This window comes from Carya illinoinensis, chromosome 12 (genome assembly GCF_018687715.1).
Source record: "Carya illinoinensis cultivar Pawnee chromosome 12, C.illinoinensisPawnee_v1, whole genome shotgun sequence".
NCBI classification, from domain to species: Eukaryota; Viridiplantae; Streptophyta; class Magnoliopsida; order Fagales; family Juglandaceae; genus Carya; species Carya illinoinensis.
Genome location: NC_056763.1, coordinates 5,243,904 through 5,262,959, shown reverse-complemented (window position 1 = coordinate 5,262,959; position 19,056 = coordinate 5,243,904). Strand labels below are relative to the sequence as shown.

At 37.0% G+C, this 19,056-nt stretch overlaps 1 pseudogene; it reads left to right on the top strand.

The window, feature by feature from the left end:
- Nucleotides 1-18,229: 18,229 nt before the first annotated feature.
- LOC122290541 lies at nucleotides 18,230-18,341 on the top strand (annotated as a pseudogene).
- The last annotated feature ends 715 nt before the right edge of the window (nucleotides 18,342-19,056 follow it).

Genomic DNA, 19,056 nt, shown 5'->3' with positions numbered 1-19,056 from the left:
TGCACAACCCCTATGATGAAAGGCTCAAGAAAAAAATTTTGGATTTTTCTACCCCTTTTTTTTTTTTTTTTGTTTTTTGGACGATTTTTTTTTTCTTTTTTTTTTTTCTTTTCTTTTCTTTTCTTTTCTTTTCCTTTCCTTTCTTTTCTTTTCTTTTCTTTTCCTTTCCTTTCCTTTCTTTTCTTTTCTTTTCTCAACAATTCATCCACAAACAGAAATATTCAATTGGGATAATCAAACAATTGAATTCAAACATATAAAAAATGACAAGGAAATAGAAGGGAATCAATGAAACCCTACAAATTTCAAACCCTAGCTGGTGCAAATTTTGGCAGCCTAAGGAAAAACGAATTTCTGCACCCTTTTTTTTTTTTGGAACCTTAGAACATTGAAGCCCTAGAATTTACGATGCAATAAATAAAAGATAGAATCAGACCTGATTGGAAACCTTGCTCTGAATACCAAATGATATGAACCCCAATCGACTCGCTTTGAGACCCAACAACAATATTGGAAAAACAAACCCAAGAACGCCAAACTCAAGTCTATGGATGGAGAATTTAGACCCGTTGAGAACTCGTTTCAAGAACCTAGATTATATCAAAATCTAGACCCGTTGAAATCCCGTCTCAAGAACCCAAATTACGAGGAGGAACGCCACAAATGTTGTGATTTACCTTTGATAAGTTCAAGAGTTCAATTAAGAACAAGAGGAGAAAACTCACTCACAATTAAAATTCGAAATAAAATAATGTCTGCCTTGAAATGGCTGATTACATCCTTTAAATACCCTCCCCAAAACATGATAAAACCCTAGACTAAAATTTGAGACCCTTTCTCTCAAAAATGCCCTTTGGTGAACAGTAGCCGCGTGTACTGTAGCGTGAACAGTTTCATGCTACAGTACTTCTAAACCCTAGTTCAAATAAGTAAGACATATGTGGGTTAAGCATCCTCTAGCCCACTTATTCAAAACTAATAATAAAAATTCTTTAAACAAATTGAAAGCCTTAATATCTAAAGGCCATATTTCTAAGTCAAGTCTTCCACAGCTTGGATCAAGTGGATCAAAGCTGGTTTTTCTTCTTTCAAGCCCATCTTGAGTGTTGGGCTCTTGCTAGCTTCTTCCCAAGTGGTTTGTACTAATCCTTGCATTGCTTCCTTGATCTTCTTGGCTCTCGATCTTGTAATTGGCCCATCTGGAACTTGCAAAGGATCTTTAAGAGTAGGCCTGCCTTGGTTCCCATCACTAAGTGTTCAAGTGCTGCAAACCAAAATCTTTTATGGAAGAAGTTATGGAAGCTAAATATACCTCATCGAATTAGAGTCTTTGGATGGCGGAAGATTCATAGCCAGGTCAACAGAAAAGTGCCTCAATTTTTTCCAAGTACTGCGGAAAGTACATCCTTGGAACGAGCAGTGCGATGAAGCATTCGAGAGGTTAAAATAGTATCTGGCCAATCCACCCCTTTTAAAGCGACCAGAGAAGGGTGACGTGCTCTATGAGTATCTAGCAGTCTCCCCGCACGCTGTATCCGCCGTTCTCATAAAAGAAGAAGGAGCCATCCAACATCCAGTGCATTATGTGAGTAGAGCACTTAGAGGAGCAGAAGCAAGGTATCCTCGAATTGAATTATTGGCATTTGCCTTGGTAGTGGTGGCTAGGAGACTCCGTCCTTATTTTCAAGCCCACACAATAAGGGTACTGATGGAGGCTCCATTGGCAAAAATCCTGAGGAAGCCGAATTGTACAAGAAGGCTGATAGGTTGGTCAATTGAGCTGAGCGGGTTTGATGTAGAGTATGAGCCAAGGAAAGCAATTAAAGGACAAGTGATGACAGATTTTATAGTGGAATTCTCGGATTTTCCCCAGGGAGAAGCAATAACACCATCAGGGAAGCCGTAGGTGTTATTTATAGACAGATCGTCTTGCCGGATAGGTGGAGGCCTGGGGATACATTTGATGAGCCCTGACGGCCAAGAGCAGTATTACATGGCCCCACTGGCATTCAAAGTAACGAACAACGAAGCTGAATATGAAGCACTTATAGCTGGATTATCTGCGGCCGCCCAAATAGGGGCAACCGAAGTGGACGCCAGGTCAGATTCACAGGTGATAGTAAATCAGGTTTTGGGCCTGTATGCTACGAAGGATGAGAAGTTAAAGAAATACCTAGCCCGAGTTTGCGAAATATGCGATCTCATATTTCACCATAACTCAGATACCAACAGTGGACAACGAGGTCGCATATAGATTGGCACGAGCGGCATTGGGAGGCAGGAAGTACCCCTACCATGGCAAGTCGAGAGAAGGGCCAACGAGGTCCCAGCCGTTGGTGTAGAGGTAGGACTACTGGGGTCAAGCACCCCAGATTGGGCGAACAGGGTAATAGAGTACTTGGATGAAGAAAAATTGCCAGAAACAAGAGAGGAGGCGAGAAAGATAAAGAAAAGGGCGGCAAGATTCCTACTCATCGATGGAATCCTTTATAGAAAAGGCTTCTCTGTTCCTTTATTGCGATGCATCTCTGCACAAGAAGCACAGTATGTCCTAGTAGAGATACATGAAGGGATATGTAGAAGTCACAGTGGGGGAAGAACCTTGGCTAGGAAAGCAATCCGGGCAGGATATTACTGGCCTAATGCTCTAAGGGATGCACAAGAGTTCACCAAGAAATGTGCAAAATGCCAGACTTACACACCCGTACTGTGACGCCCCCAGATTTCCGCTTGGGATCGAATGGACATCTGAAGCATTGGGACATGCAACACAAGGTTACCTACCTCCGTTCATGACATATAAGATGCAATATTCCTAACATGCGTCTAGCATTATGCAATATTTGCAACGGATAATTTTTTTAAGCAATACTATGCACCAAACTTATAATATCACAAATAGTTAAATCATAATCCAAGCAAACTTAACAAAATAAACATCCACGATTTCAGTACGAGTCTCAGAAGACTGTAATCTCAAAAATATGGGAGGCCAGACTCCATATTTACATTACCAAAAGCACTATTGAGAAAGTTCATTGAGCAACTCGTGTAACTCGACTAACGAGGCCAGAATACTGACCAGAAACTAACTAGGGAAGCTGTAAGCTCTACATCCTGTCTGCGGAGTCTAGTCAACCTCCTTCAGTCTACCAATGTCCGCTCCATGCTCTGATCCTGACACATCACCTACCATTCGGGGGGAATGGTAGTTGGGACTACTATGGTGAGATTTGATTATAAATCTCAGTAAGTTAACAGGAAACTTCCACACAAGTTAATGATGCATGCATGGCAATAAAAGCATGAATGCATAATTAAAGTCGTAAGTAAGCATAGCATAACTTGACATATAGCATCGCATAAATGACATAACCTGAACTGAAACGTGAACTGAACTTGACTTGACATGACATGAACTTGAACTTAAAATATAACATGGGCTAGCAACATAACATGAACGTGAATTTGAAACATAACGTGGACTTGAATCATAGCATGAACGTGAACATACATAACATAAACATGAACTTGAATTTAACATAAATATGAGCATAACATGACATAAACGTGAACTTGAGGCATAATGTAAACATGAACGTGAACTTGAACATAACATGTACGTGAATATAACATGACATAAACATGAACTTAAAACATAACGTGAACATGAACATAACATAACATGAATGTGAGCTTGAACATAATATAAACGTGAACATAACATGATATGAACATGAACATAACATGTATGTGAACATAACATAACATAAACTTGATCTGAAATTTATTCTTATCTCATGGGTTCACCATGATTTCTTATTCTTAATTTCTTGACATGAACTTGGAATCTTGTTCAATAGACTTAATTAATACCATGACCATATGGGTGCTACATGGGTCCCCTTGAGCCATGTGTCCCTGCTGATTACCGCATCACAACACAGGTATCTACACCAGCTGTGAATGCGTTAATACGTACTCCATAGTTGTTATGGCCCCACATATTCTACGTGTCACAATTGCCATGTCTCACGTAGTGTATGCTCCACAGTAGTTGTGGCCCCATACTTCATGCTCCATAGTTCTTGTGGCCCCATGAATTGTTTGTGCCACACTTGTTATGAACACACGTAAAATAAAATATGGCTCCATTGGTGTTAGGGCCCAGCACGCTCCAATGACCAGCTAATTAGGCCCCATTCGCAACTTGTTGACTGTACTTCGCCAACCCAGGAAATTTCACACCTATTTGGACACTCCAGCTTGAACAAAGGAGTTTCACTAGGATATTACCCCATCCTAGCACTTAGGGTCGTGATTGACATGAATAACTTAACATGAACGTGATCTGAAACTTGACTTAACATAAACTTGTTCTAACTTCTTTACTTAACATGACATACTTGCAATGGTGAATATTACATGATATGACATACATGTAACATGTGACATATTTAACATGGCATACTTATAACATATAACAATACGTGACAGAATATATTGATAACATATAGATATTCATGACAGAATAAATCATGCATAACAGATCAACATGTAATGACGTGGCATAGCATGATATATATGATAACATACATACATAAATTGTAGTTCCCTTACCCATCATACATACACAGTAAACTGATAGTAAGTTAGAAGCTAACTTACCTCGATCGTCGCGTTCTACGAGAATAAAGTGTGAAACACGAAGAACTGTAAGAGGGTATTCTAAAAGTTAAAAATTTAATTACTAACAATTAGAAACATGAAAACAAGCTAACTTAGAGTAAAATTACCATTTTATCCTCTACATGTGAGAAAATGACCACTTTTCCCCTAACTTAAGGATTTCACATCTTAACTCTAAAATTTTTCAAAATTTACATTTCTCATGTAAATTTTGTTCTAAACTCAAATATCAACTCAGAAAAAATTAAAACAAATCACAACTAAGGAAAACACACTATGGCCAAAACATCCATAGGCCATTTCTCTTGATTTTTGTTGCAATTCCTTCAACTTTAATACTCATTCTTAACCCAAAATTTTGCAACAAGGATCTTCCTATCCTAAGTTTGAAACCATACTCAAAACATCCATTTAGACAAAGCTAATAATCGACACCAATCTTTTTGTAAAAAGATCCAAAAACTTGAATCACAAGCTTTGACCCTAAATCAAAACATCTCCAAGAATTCCAAAAGATCAAATCTTACTTCTAGCATATTCATAACATCATCCTAAGATCAACCATGCTTTAAATCATCAAAACAAAAGTCACTAAAATCACAAAATAACACTTGCAGTTTTTGGTTTTACACTTAGTCCAAAAAACAAAAGCTTTTTCCTAAGCTAGCTTTGATAAATCTCTTAATCAATGGCTTAAGAACGTGAGATCTTCGAAATAAAGCATCACATGGTTTAAAAATGTGTCCTAAAGAATATCCAACCATAAAAATTAAAATCACATGGCCACAAATCAATAAAACATGGATCTAATCCAAAACCATCAAATCTTAGGCCTAAACAGAAATCCTCTTGCATAGAAAAATCATATCTTTGAAACTAATTTTAAATATCTTCAAAATAACATCCTAACATAAAAATAAGAGACTTAGGATCATCATATAAAAATATCAAAGCCTTTAGAGTAAGATCAAACCTCAAAATATTCAAACTTTCTCCAAACAAAAACTGTTTTTCCACTTCAAGTTTTTAAGTTTCTAGATCTAAGAAAATCTATCATCAAAAGCTTTATTCATGCAACAAAACCTCATTGGAAACTCCTAAAAATATACTACAAACACTCCATAAAATTTTAGGACCAAGATATGTCCATTAGCTTGGTCAAAAACTCCAAAACATAACATACTCTTCAGTTTCACGCCCAGAATGACCTTTCCATGGTTAAAAATACTTTTGACCAACCAAATGACCATGGAATGATACGAATAATATATCTAAGGAAACTATACTCAAAAAGGAACAACTTTTCTGCAGGAGTTATCGTGTGAAAATACTTAAAAAGGGTCTAAAATCTCCATGCAAAAAGACCCATAAATCTTCCCGAGAGAGCTCTTTCTAGTTTAAGAATGGGGTGAAGAAGTGATTAAAGGGAAAGAATTGTAACAGCCCGCTACAAATTCAATTGTGAAATTTCTATTAACTTTAGGAAACTCGTGAAGACCCCATAAGTTTTCACGAATCCATTAATCGTATAGGTTTTTGTTTAACTACATAGTTAGTGTTATTATTTACTATGGTATCAGAAGTGTGTTTTTGATTATTGGAGATAGTAGAAGTGTCAAAATGTATTATGGTTTGTGCCATTAGACTCAGAGGGTTATTTAAGGTCTTATGGCGCATAACACTGTTTCATATTTTCGGACGAAACGTCTGTTCAAAACTGTAGATATTATTGGATAAAAATATCTTGAGCTAAATTTTGTGTATATTTTGGATAAAAATATCTTAAGCTAATTTTATGGATATTATTGGATAAAAATATTTTAAACTAATTTCGTGGATATTATTAGGTAAAAATATCTTAAGTTGATTTTTGTAGATATTATTAGGTAAGAGAGTCCTACACTCCACTCACTTCGGGTAAGAGAGTCCTACACTTAACTCTCACTTCGGGTAAGAGAGTCCTACACTTAACTCTCACTCCAGCCTCATCTCTTCCATATCTCATTCATAAGTATCTCCAGCCACCACTCCCCATGAAATTATCTTCATTTACACGTTCCATTGAAAGAATACCAAACACTCTCTCTCGGATAGCTTTTAGGAGTTCTTTTGCACACCCATTTCGAAGCTTTTCTAAGTGTTTTATCATAAATTCTCCTTCATATATGTTGTTCCTTTTTTAGTCTAGTTTACGTGGATATCTTATTTGTCCCATTTGAAGATCATTTGGTCAGTCAAATATTATGTAAACTATAGAAAGGTCATTCTGGGAGATAAACTGGAGAATATGTTATAGTTTGGAGTTTTTGACCAAGCTAATGGATAGATATTGGTCCAAAATTTTTATGGAGTATTGTTAACATGTGTATATGAATATTGGTTGAGGATTTTTGCATGATTAAGGTTTTAATGAAAGATTTTCTTAGATTTAGAAACTTAGAAACTGGAAGAGGAAAAACAGTTTCTGTTTTGAGAAAGTTTAACTCTTTGGTGGTCTAAATCTATTCCAATGACTTTGATAATTTTATTGGAGGATCCTAAGCATCTTATATACATGTTATATTATTATTTTGAAGATATTTTATGTTATTTTCAAAGATATGAAATTGTATGCAAAGAGATATTCAAATAAGCCAAAGTGTGGATGTTCTTGGCTAAATTTATGTTTTGGTTAATTTTTAACCATGTGATCTTGAATTAGAAGCTTATATATGTTTTAGGACATCTTTTTAAACCATGTGATGGTTTGGTTTGAAGATCACATATTTATAAGTCATAGATCAAAAGGTTGATCAAAACAAGTTGGAAATAAAAATCAATGGAAGTAGCATATGGGAATTTCGGCCCTATGGAGTTTTAATAGTTGTGATTAGTTTTAAATTTTTCTAAATTGATATTTGAGTTGAGGATAAAATTTACATGATGCATGTAAATTTTGGTGACTTTTGGAGTTAGTATGCAAAATCTTTAAGTTATGGGTAAAACGGTCATTTTCCTACATGTAAAGAGTAAAATAGAAATTTTACTCTTTAAGTTAGTATTTTCCATATTTCAAGTTATTAGTGATTTAGTGCTAAATTTTAGAATCACTAATTACAGTTTCTCGTGATCGCGCTTGAGGTTTTATAAGAAACGCGGAGATCGAGGTAAGTTAGCTTTTAACTTACTAGCAGTCTACTGTGTATGTGTGCTAAGTAAAGGAACTACAGTGTATGTATGTGTGTTATCATACATGTCATGCCATGCCAAGTTATCACGTAATTGTCTATTATACAAAATTTATTCTGTCATCAATTTTTATCTGTTACATAATATATTCTGTCATGTATTACTGTACCTTACAAGTACGTCATGCTAAGTATACCATCTATTACATGTATGTCAAGTCATGTAATATTTACTGTTGCAAGTATGTCATGTTAAATATGTTGTCTATTATATGTTATGCCATGTTACGAAATGTTTCTATCTCAAGTTGGTCATGTATTTCAAGTTATGTTCAAGGCATGTTATGTTTCGTCAGGGCTTCAGTCATTTCGTATTCCAGTCACGTTTCATCTTGATTACTTATGTATGAGGTCACAGCAATTGTGACGCATACACTACGTGAGACACAACAATTGTGACACGTAGAATACATGGGGCCACAACAACTGTGGAGTATGTATTTAAGCAGTTAAAGAATAAGTTTCCGTAGAATACATGGGGCCACAATAACTGTGGAGTATGTATTTACACGTAGAATACATGGGGCCACAACAACTGTGGAGTATATATTTTTTATGTTAAGTCAAGTTTATGTAGAATACATGGGGCCACAACAACTGTGGAGTATATATTTTTTATGTTAAGTCAAGTTTATGTAGAATACGTGGGGCCACAACAACTGTGGAGTATATATTTTTTATGTTAAGTCAAGTTTATGTAGAATACATGGGGCCACAACAACTGTGGAGTATGTATTTACACGTAGAATACATGGGGCCACAACAACTGTGGAGTATGTATTTTTCATGTTAAATCAAGTTTGTGTAGAATACATGGGACGACAACAACTGTGGAGTATGTATTTACACTTAGAATAAATGGGACCACAACAAATGTGGAGTATGTATTTTTCATGTTAAGTCAAGTTTCAGATCAAGTTCATGTCAAGTCAAGTTCAGTTCATGTTTCAATTTAAGTTATGTTGATTATGCTATGTTGTACGCCAAGTTATGCTTTAATTACTTATGAATTTGATTATGCATTTATGCTTTTACTGTCATCCATGCATCATTAGCTTGTGTGGAAGTTTTTTTGTTAACTTACTGAGATTTGTAATCAAATCTCACTTTGGTAGTCCCAACTACCATTCCCTCCGAATGGTAGATCTTGTTACAGGACCTGAAGGAGAATCAGGAGCTGATCAACTAGACACAGTTGACTAAGCGACGGTGCGACGTCAATGTTAATATAGTAGTTAACGTAAATTACCACTTGTACAATAGAGTTGCAGCTCTAGTACTTTTTGGATCATAACCATTTTAGACTAGTGTTGTGATCTGTTCAATGGGTCTTTATGTATGAAGTATGTTTTAAGCATTTGGGATATTTTCAATTTGGTGCATAGTATTGCTAAAGAAAAGAAAATTATCCGCTGCGAATATTGCATAATGTTATATGCATGTTAGAAACATTGCATCTTATATGTCATGAACGGGGGCAGGTAACCTTGTGTTGCATGTCTCGACGCTTCAAATGTCCGTCCGATCCCAAATGGAATTTGGCGTCACAGGGTGGTATCAGAGCAATACGTCTCTAGGCAGTAAATCCACATGTCCTTAGGAAATGCACCAAATATTAGGCTTGAAATTCTTAAGTCGTCAGTAGGCTTGAATTTCTTAAGGTATGAAAAGTAGTATGTGATTTTAATACATATACTCATGTGTTTCAAGAAGGGACACATGACTCGTGGTAGAATACAGCGGAATCTTAAGGGAGATAACAATCAAAAGGATCAAAATTCCCCGATGGATGAAGGATTAGCTGAGGTGGTAAGTTTGCTGACCAACGTGTTTAGACATCCAAAACTATGGCAAGTGCACATACCCATTAGAGTATATGCTGTCACTCAGAGAGATGTAGATGCTAGCGCTCCAGGAACTGCAGGAGCTGGTATTGTCACTGGTATTTTACTAGGACCTATGTGTGGTTAAACATAGTTAAAGTTGATCTGATTGCAATTGATGGTAGTATTGCATTATTGTTATTTTGGAGTAGGTCAAGTCATTGGGGTTGGTAAATTGTACATTGTTTGATTCAAACGAGTCATTGTTTCTATTAATTGTGATAGTTCTTGAGAATTCAGTTTGGAAGCTGAATTGTTACCCTAGTGGTAAGAGTAACAATTTTCATTAGAAGTATTATTGTTCATACCAATGTAGATATAGAATACCTTTTAGTAATATGAGAAATGATATTTAGGATTGATGAATGGTATTCCACATATTTGGAGATTTGTTTTTATTCTGAGAATACGAGGAAAATTGTGTTTGGAAGAGTAATTTGATTAGGAGAAGCTTTAGCCTTAGTAGGATTCATTTATGATAATAGTATTACCACGCCGCTAGTAAATGATTTCTGGAAAAGTACTATCTTTATGGATACATAGATCGATCTTCTTTTGGAGGCTATTATACGGAGAGTAAAATCTTGGTCTTGAGAATTTATGTGAACATTAGGAACAAATCATTTAGAGTTAGAATAAATGATAGCTCATGATGGATAGAAGAGTTATGACAATCATAAGAGAGAAAGTCTCAAGTTTAAGTTATTAACTGGTCAGTTATCGAAGTACCACCTAGGAAGAGGACTGATTGTTGCGATTATAAAGAAGTAAGTTAGTCCTAGACCAGTAGAACTCTTTGAGGTTTTTACTAACTTGAAGATTACTGAGAGGTTGGATATGCATGATTAAATGCATATTTATATGAGTCATTGGATCATGTCATATATATGAAAATCTGAAAGAAATAAAATGGAGCACATAAAACATCTATCAGGAGATAGAAACACAAATATGAATATTTGTGAAGTATTATTTTATTATCATAAAGCAAAATTACAGAAATTTGAGGCTCTTTGCCTCAATCTTTAAACGCTTTTGCTCTTAAAAAATCTGCATGACTTTCCTATCTAAAGGAGTAGCCACTCGAAAAGAAGAGTTAAGCAAAGATTTTAAATCTCTATTCTCTCGCTTTAGTGCTTCTATCTTCATGTTGGATTCCATAAAAAACCTCTGAAGGATAGAAATATTCTCGTGGAGTTTGTCAACCCCACCAGTCCTGGATTGCAGTCGCTGAGAATATGCGACAATGGCTTATGAGTATCGGGTACCGAGACTCACAAGCTCGTAGATAAGTTCATTATCTGACTTATTAGTCAGATCATTATTGGATTGCATTATAGCACCTACGGAAGAAGCATAAACAACTGGTGAACGAGGTGCAGAATACCTCATGTTTTGGTAATGAGAAGATTGCTGAGCCATTGCAAAATGAGTAAGCAGAACGAGATTCCAGAGTAAGAATGCAGACTAATTTCAGAAAAGTGAAGAAGATGAGATGTGAAAGAAGATGAACTGAATAATTCTTTTATAGAGAAAATTATGACGAATCATCTCTCGTGAAGCATTTCTCTACAAGAGACAAGAGCAATGTAGTATCATAGCTGCGGTGCCTGACAACTACATAAGAACAAAGTAGTGTCATAGCTATGTAGCGCCTGACAACTACAGAAGAGCAATGTAGCATCATAGCTGCGGCGCCTGACAACTATAGAAGAGCAAAGTAGTGTCATAGCTATGCGGCACCTAACAGCTACAGAAGACCTATAAAAATCATGCGGATCAGAGTTGTCTGGTCTAAAACAGAGGACCACCGATTTTGTTAAAAAAAAAAAGAAAAGAGAAAGAGAGAGAGAGAGAGAGAGAGAGAGAGAGAGAGAGAGAGAGAGAGAGAGAGAGAGAGAGGTTAACGGCTTAATTTTGATGAATTCTCTACTAACTATGGTATTTACAAGAACACTTAAAGTATATCGCCTATGTTTTTCTAAAGAAAAGTTTCGGAAGATTATTTACTTGAAGTTTTAGGTTTGGAGAGTGTGTCGATACAACTTGGCCAACCTTGTGGAAAGAAGTATAATATAATTGTTGATTAAAGTAAAAGAGTTAAGGAATGACATAATCTCAAAGGTAAATATATACGGGATATACACCAAGTTGGTAAGTAACACCTATTCCTTAACTTGTTATTTCTTACTTCGATTTCGAGGACGAAATCTTTTTTTTAGGAGGGGAGATTGTAACAGTCCGCTAGAAATTCAATTGTGAAATTTCTATTAACTTTAGGAACCTCGTGAAGACCCCATAAGTTTTCACGAATCCATTAATCGTATAGGTTTTTGTTTAACTACATAGTTAGTGTTATTATTTACTGTGATATCAGAAGTGTGTTTTTGATTATTGAAGATAGTTAGAAGTGTCAAAATTTATTATGGCTTGTTCCATTATACTCAGAGGGTTATTTAAGGTCTTATGGTGCATAACACTTTTTCATATTTTCGGACGTAACGTCTGTTCAAAACTGTAGATATTATTGGATAAAAATATCTTGAGCTAAATTTTGTGTATATTTTGGATAAAAATATCTTAAGCTAATTTTATGGATATTATTGGATAAAAATATTTTAAACTAATTTCGTGGATATTATTAGGTAAAAATATCTTAAGTTGATTTTTGTAGATATTATTAGGTAAGAGAGTCCTACACTCCACTCACTCCGGGTAAGAGAGTCCTACACTTAACTCTCACTTCGGGTAAGAGAGTCCTACACTTAACTCTCACTCCAGCCTCATCTCTTCCATATCTCATCCATAATTATCTCCAGCCACCCCTCCCCAAGAAATTATCTTCATTTACACTTTCCATTGAAAGAATACCAAACACTCTCTCACGGACAGCTTTTAGGAGTTCTTTTGCACACCCATTTCGAAGCTTTTCTAAGTGTTTTATCATAAATTCTTCTTCATATAAGTTGTTCCTTTTTCTAGTCTAGTTTATGTGAATATCTTATTTGTCCCATTTGAAGATCATTTGGTCAGTCAAATATTGTGTAAACTATAGAAAGATCATTCTGGGAGATAAACTGGAGAATATGTTATAGTTTGGAGTTTTTGACCAAGCTAATGGATAGATATTGGTCCGAAATTTTTATGGAGTATTTTTAACATGTGTATGTGATTATTGGTTGAGGATTTTTGCATGATTACAGGTTTTGATGAAAGATTTTCTTAGATTTAGAAACTTAGAAACTGGAAGAGGAAAAACAGTTTCTGTTTTGAGAAAGTTTAACTCTTTGGTGGTCTAACTCTATTCCAATGACTTTGGTAATTTTATTGGAGGATCCTAAGCATCTTATATACATGTTATATTATTATTTTGAAGATATTTGATGTTAGTTTCAAAGATATGAAATTTTATGCAAAGAGATATTCAAATAAGCCAAAGTGTGGATGTTCTTGGCTAAATTTATGTTTTGGTTAATTTTTAACCATGTGATCTTGAATTAGAAGCTTATATATGTTTTAGGACATCTTTTTAAACCATGTGATGGTTTGGTTTGAAGATCACATATTTATAAGTTATAGATCAAAAGGTTGATCAAAACAAGTTGGAAACAAAAATCAATGGAAATAGCATATGGGAATTTCGGCCCTATGGAGTTTTAATAGTTGTGATTAGTTTTAAATTTTTTTAAATTGATATTTGAGTTGAGGATAAAATTTACATGATGCATGTAAATTTTGGTGACTTTTGGAGTTAGTATGCAAAATCCTTAAGTTATGGGTAAAACGGTCATTTTCCATATTTCAAGTTATTAGTGATTTAGTCCTAACTTTTAGAATCACTAATTACAGTTTCTCTTGATCGCGCTTGAGGTTTTATAAGAAACGCGGAGATCAAGGTAAGTTAGTTTTTAACTTACTAGCAGTCTACTGTGTATGTGTGCTAAGTAAAGGAACTACAGTGTATGTATGTGTGTTATCATATATGCCATGCCATGCCAACTTATCACGTAATTGTCTATTATACAGAATTTATTCTGTCATCAATTTTTATCTGTTACATAATATATTCTGTCATGTAATACTGTACCTTACAAGTACGTCATGCTAAGTATACCATCTATTACATGTATGTCAAGTCATGTAATATTTACTGTTGCAAGTATGTCATGTTAAATATGTTGTCTATTATATTTTATGCCATGTTACGAAATGTTTCTATCTCAAGTTGGTCGTGTATTTCAAGTTATGTTCAAGTCATGTTATGTTACGTCAAGGCTTCAGTCATTTCGTATTCCAGTCACGTTTCATCTTGATTACTTATGTATGGGGTCACAACAATTGTGACGCATACACTACGTGAGACACAACAATTGTGACACGTAGAATACATGGGGCCACAACAACTGTGGATTATGTATTTAAGCAGGTAAAGAATAAGTTTCCGTAAAATACATGGGGCCACAACAACTGTGGAGTATGTATTTACACGTAGAATACATGGGGCCACAACAACTGTGGAGTATGTATTTTTCATGTTAAGTCAAGTTTGTGTAGAATACATGGGGTCACAACAACTATGGAGTATGTATTTACACGTAAAATACATGGGGCCACAACAACTGTGGAGTATGTATTTTTCATGTTAAATCAAGTTTGTTTAGAATACATGGGGCCACAACAACTGTAGAGTATGTATTTAAACTTAGAATACATGGGACCACAAGAACTGTGGAGTATGTATTTTTCATGTTAAGTCAAGTTTCAGATCAAGTTCATGTCAAGTCAAGTTCAGTTCATGTTTCAATTTAAGTTATGTCAATTGTGCTATGTTGTAGGCCAAGTTATGCTTTAATTACTTATGAATTTGATTATGCATTTATGCTTTTACTGTCATCCATGCATCATTAGCTTGTGTGGAAGTTTTTTTGTTAACTTACTGAGATTTGTAATTAAATCTCACTTTGGTAGTCCCAACTACCATTCCCCCCGAATGGTAGATCTTGTTACAGGACCTGAAGGAGAATCAGGAGCTGATCAACTAGACACAGTTGACTAAGCGACGGTGCGACGTCAATGTTAATATAGTAGTTAACGTAAATTACCACTTGTACAATGGAGTTACAGCTCTAGTACTTTTTGGATCATAACCATTTTGGACTAGTGTTGTGATCTGTTCAATGGGTTTTTATGTATGAAGTATGTTTTAAGCATTTGGGATATTTTCAATTTGGTGCATAGTATTGCTAAAGAAAAAAAAATTATCCGCTGCGAATATTGCATAATGTTAGATGCATGTTAGAAACATTGCATCTTATATGTCATGAACGGGGGCAGGTAACGTTGTGTTGCATGTCTCGACGCTTCAAATGTCCGTCCGATTCCAAACGAAATTTGGGGACGTCACAAGAAGTGTGTCTTACACGACTCTATACTTCTGGATGGGGAAGATATGGACTTGAATGACCATTGATTGGAGGTAGCTATGTGACATAAAGTGGAGAATAGTGGGGGGCAAAGGACTACCTGCAGAAGCTATGAGGTATAGAGGTTGATGGGGTGGGTTTCTCCATCTCATCAAGGCACTATTGGGTGCAGCTAAGGGCAGCAGATGGTCTGCCATGTGGAAGAGGAAACTTCTTCAAGAAGCTTTGCCAAGGTGGCCAAATTCGTGGGCCTTGGTGGACCTCAACCAAGTGGGCTTCAATTTGGGGTTTAAAGAGGGTTTGATTAGGTTTTGAGATGCTATCAAGCCCAAATTCAATTTTTGTTGGCCCAATAAAATTTCCAAGGTTTAAAAGATTGGATAATAATATCATAACAATAATTTGAGAAATTAATAGCATATAGAAGTGATTTAATCAAGTGATCAAATACAATGCTAGAAATTGGACCAAAAACGATTTGAAGGCCAACTTCAGGGTTTGGTGAAACCGTTTAGGGTTTCAGTTTCAACCAAGTTTTTGGGATTTCAATTGGAACCCAACCATTTAGGGTTTCACTAGGGTTGAAACCCTTTTTGATCTCTCTCAATTTGGTTGATCAAATGAAGAAAAGTTTTGCTTAGGTGGCATGATCTCACACCTTGATTTCCTTCACAAATCCATCTAATGGTTCCTCTTTGTGCCAAGTGTCTAATACTATTCACTATGTGTGGTTAAGATCATGCCAAGTGTCCAAATAAAACTTCTCTAACCTAATTTGGACATTCCACACTGTGATTTTGAAAACATTGCACTTAGTACGCTTATTGAGGTTACTATTCACTTCACAAAAATGCATAATAAACTTAGTACTGAAAAATCCTAAATATTCATATTAACCTACAGTGAAAACCATTTACCAAAACTCAACCCCGAAGTGCCCCTAAAAATAAATTCACAGTTTCAAATAGTCGTTTCGTTCGAAATTATGAAAATGAGTTATTGAGCCATAAAATCCTAAATATTCAACTGAGTCTAGTGTCGTAGACCATAACGTATTCTGACACTTCTAACTATCTCAAACAATTAAAATCGCAATTCTGTCACCATAGTGAGTGATAACACTGACTATGTTGACAGATTAAAACCTGTGCAATTGGTTGATTCGTGAAAACTTATGGAGTTTTCACGAGATTCCTAAAGTCTATAAAAATTCCACTATTGAATTTCTAGCGGGCTGTTACACGTACCACATGCCCCTCCGGAGGAGTTAAAGTTGGTTACAGCACCATGGCCTTTCACCCAGTGAAGGGTAGATTTGGTGGGACCCTTCCCGCCAGGAAAAGGTGGTGTTAAATTCATGATAGTCGCCTTCGATTATTTTACAAAGGGGGCAGAAGCAAAGCCGTTAGTGACAATTGCAGGCAAAGCCATGACAAAATTCTTGTGGAAAAATGTTGTTTGCAAGTTCGGAATTCCCCAGAGCATCATAACTAAGAATGGGTGCCAGTTTGACTCAAATCACTACAGAGATGGTGTGCTGAGTTAAGGATCAAGGAAAAATACTCCTCCCCAGGCCACCCCCAAGCAAATGGTCAAGCTAAGGCGACAAACAAGGCATTACTCTCAATCCTTAAGAAAAAGGTCACGGAGAAGAAAGGGGATTGGGCGGATGAGCAGCCAGGGGTACTCTGGGTGTACAAAACTACAACAAAAACTCCGATTGGGGAATCCCCGTTTACGTTGGCGTACTGATGCGATGCGGTTACACTAGTGGAAGTAGGATGACCAGCCTACAGACGAGCCAATTTTCGTGCACCCAAAATGACAGAAAGATAGAAGAATACCTCGACTTACTCAAAGAAGAAAGAGAGATGGCAGAAGCTCGGATGCTACAAGAAAAGAAGAAAGCCGAGCAGTATTTCAATAAAAGAGTAAGATCCAGGACCTTTAAAGTAGGCGACCTGGTTTTGAAGAAAAGCGGGGTGACTACCCAAGGCGAGGGGAAAATGGGACCCTGATGGGAAGTTCCTTACTTAGTAGTGGCCAACAACGAGCCTAGATCGTACCAGTTGAAAGACAGCTAGGGCAAGGAACTATCACACCTGTGGAACGTGGAGCACTTAAAGAAATTTTATCAATAACTTTCGTACCACTTTTTGTTTAAGTATTCCTTTCCTTTGCTTTTGTCCAATGTTTGCATTATCACCATTTATGAATATATTTTGTTTTATTCATTGAAAATTAGATGCAAAGGAAAGAGTTCCCAGAGGTGAATACAAATTCTACAAAAAGAAAGGTCAGTGACCGCCCAACCTAAACACCAAAGACAAGCCTTAGCAGCTTGTGGTGCCATGAAAAAAGGGTGTGTAGGTCCTCAGACCACGCCAACCTTGAACACCAAAGACAAGCCTTAGCAGTTTGTGGTGCCATAAAAAAAAGGGCGCGTAGGTCCTCAGACCACACCGACCCTAAACACCAAAAACAAGCCTTAGCAGCTTGTGGTGCCATGAAAAAGGCGCGTAGGTCCTCAGACCACACCGACCCTAAACACCAAAGACAAGCCTTAGCAGCTTGTGGTGCCATGAAAAAAGAGCAGCTTGTGGTGTCATGAAAAAAGGGCGCGTAGGTCTTCATACCACACCGACCCTAAACACCAAAGACAAGCCTTAGCAACTTGTGGTGCCATGAAAAAAGGGGGCGTATGTCTTCAAACCATGCCAACCCTAAACACCACAGACAAGCTTTAGCAGCTTGTGGTGCCATGAAAAAAGGGCGCTTAGGTCCTTAGACCACGCCAACCCTAAACACCAAAGACAAGCCTTAGCAGCTTGTGGTGCCATGAAAAAAGAGTGCGTAGGTCCTTAGACCACGCTGACCCTAAACACCAAAGACAAACCTTAGCAGCTTGTGGTGCCATGAAAGAAGGGCACGCAAGTCCTCAGACCACGCCAACCCTAAAACACCAAAGGCAACCCTTTGCAGCCCAGTGTTGTGCTCATCTCCTTAGTTTAACAAAGTGGCACACTTGGGTTCCGATAAAATTGGAACGATACATAGAGCATTAGCATGACCCTTGCGCAAGGAGGACACGCACAAATCGAGAACATGACTCAATAGCCAAAGCATTCAACAAAGCAAATCAAAGTCCATTGTTATAAATGTACAAAATATAAAAAAAATTATACACAGTCAAATACACAAGGGGCAAAAAAAAGAAAAACTGTTAAGGGGCATCATCAGGCGGGAACGCTAGAGGCATGTTTATAAAAGCATCAGGCATTTCCTTCCACCCAAACTTGTCAACCGCACATCAGGAAATTTCCTTAGGATAGAACAATTCCTGGTCGAGAATCCTAAGATTGGTGGCAGGATCAACCAAGAGACAATTCCTTAGCCTCAAAATGTCGCGGCCATGCCTATAAGGAAAAGTGTCGTCCCTTGTAGCAGGGACGTGGGCCAACTGGGTGTGAAGCCGTGTGACCTCCTCCTGAGCAGTAGTAAGCTCCCCCACTTTCTTAGATAGACTTCGCTGGCAGACTCCAAGAGTCAAGTTTGCCTCCCGAAGACTCTCCACAAAGGACCTGCCATTGTCTTGAGAACGGGCTAGGTCTCCACAAAGAGAGGATAGTGCCTCATCAAGGGCAGCAAGCTCGAATCTCGAGCGAGAGCTCTCAACCTTAAGTTTCTCTTGAGCCTCTGAAAGTTACAGCCTAGCAGAGTCCCTCTTGGAGCGAAGGATGGATAAGGCGAAGTCATCTTTGGCTTTGGCCGCATTTGCTAGGCTGGCAGCCTCGCGCAGCTCTAGGTGTTCAGCCTCACGCATCTCGAGGTCAC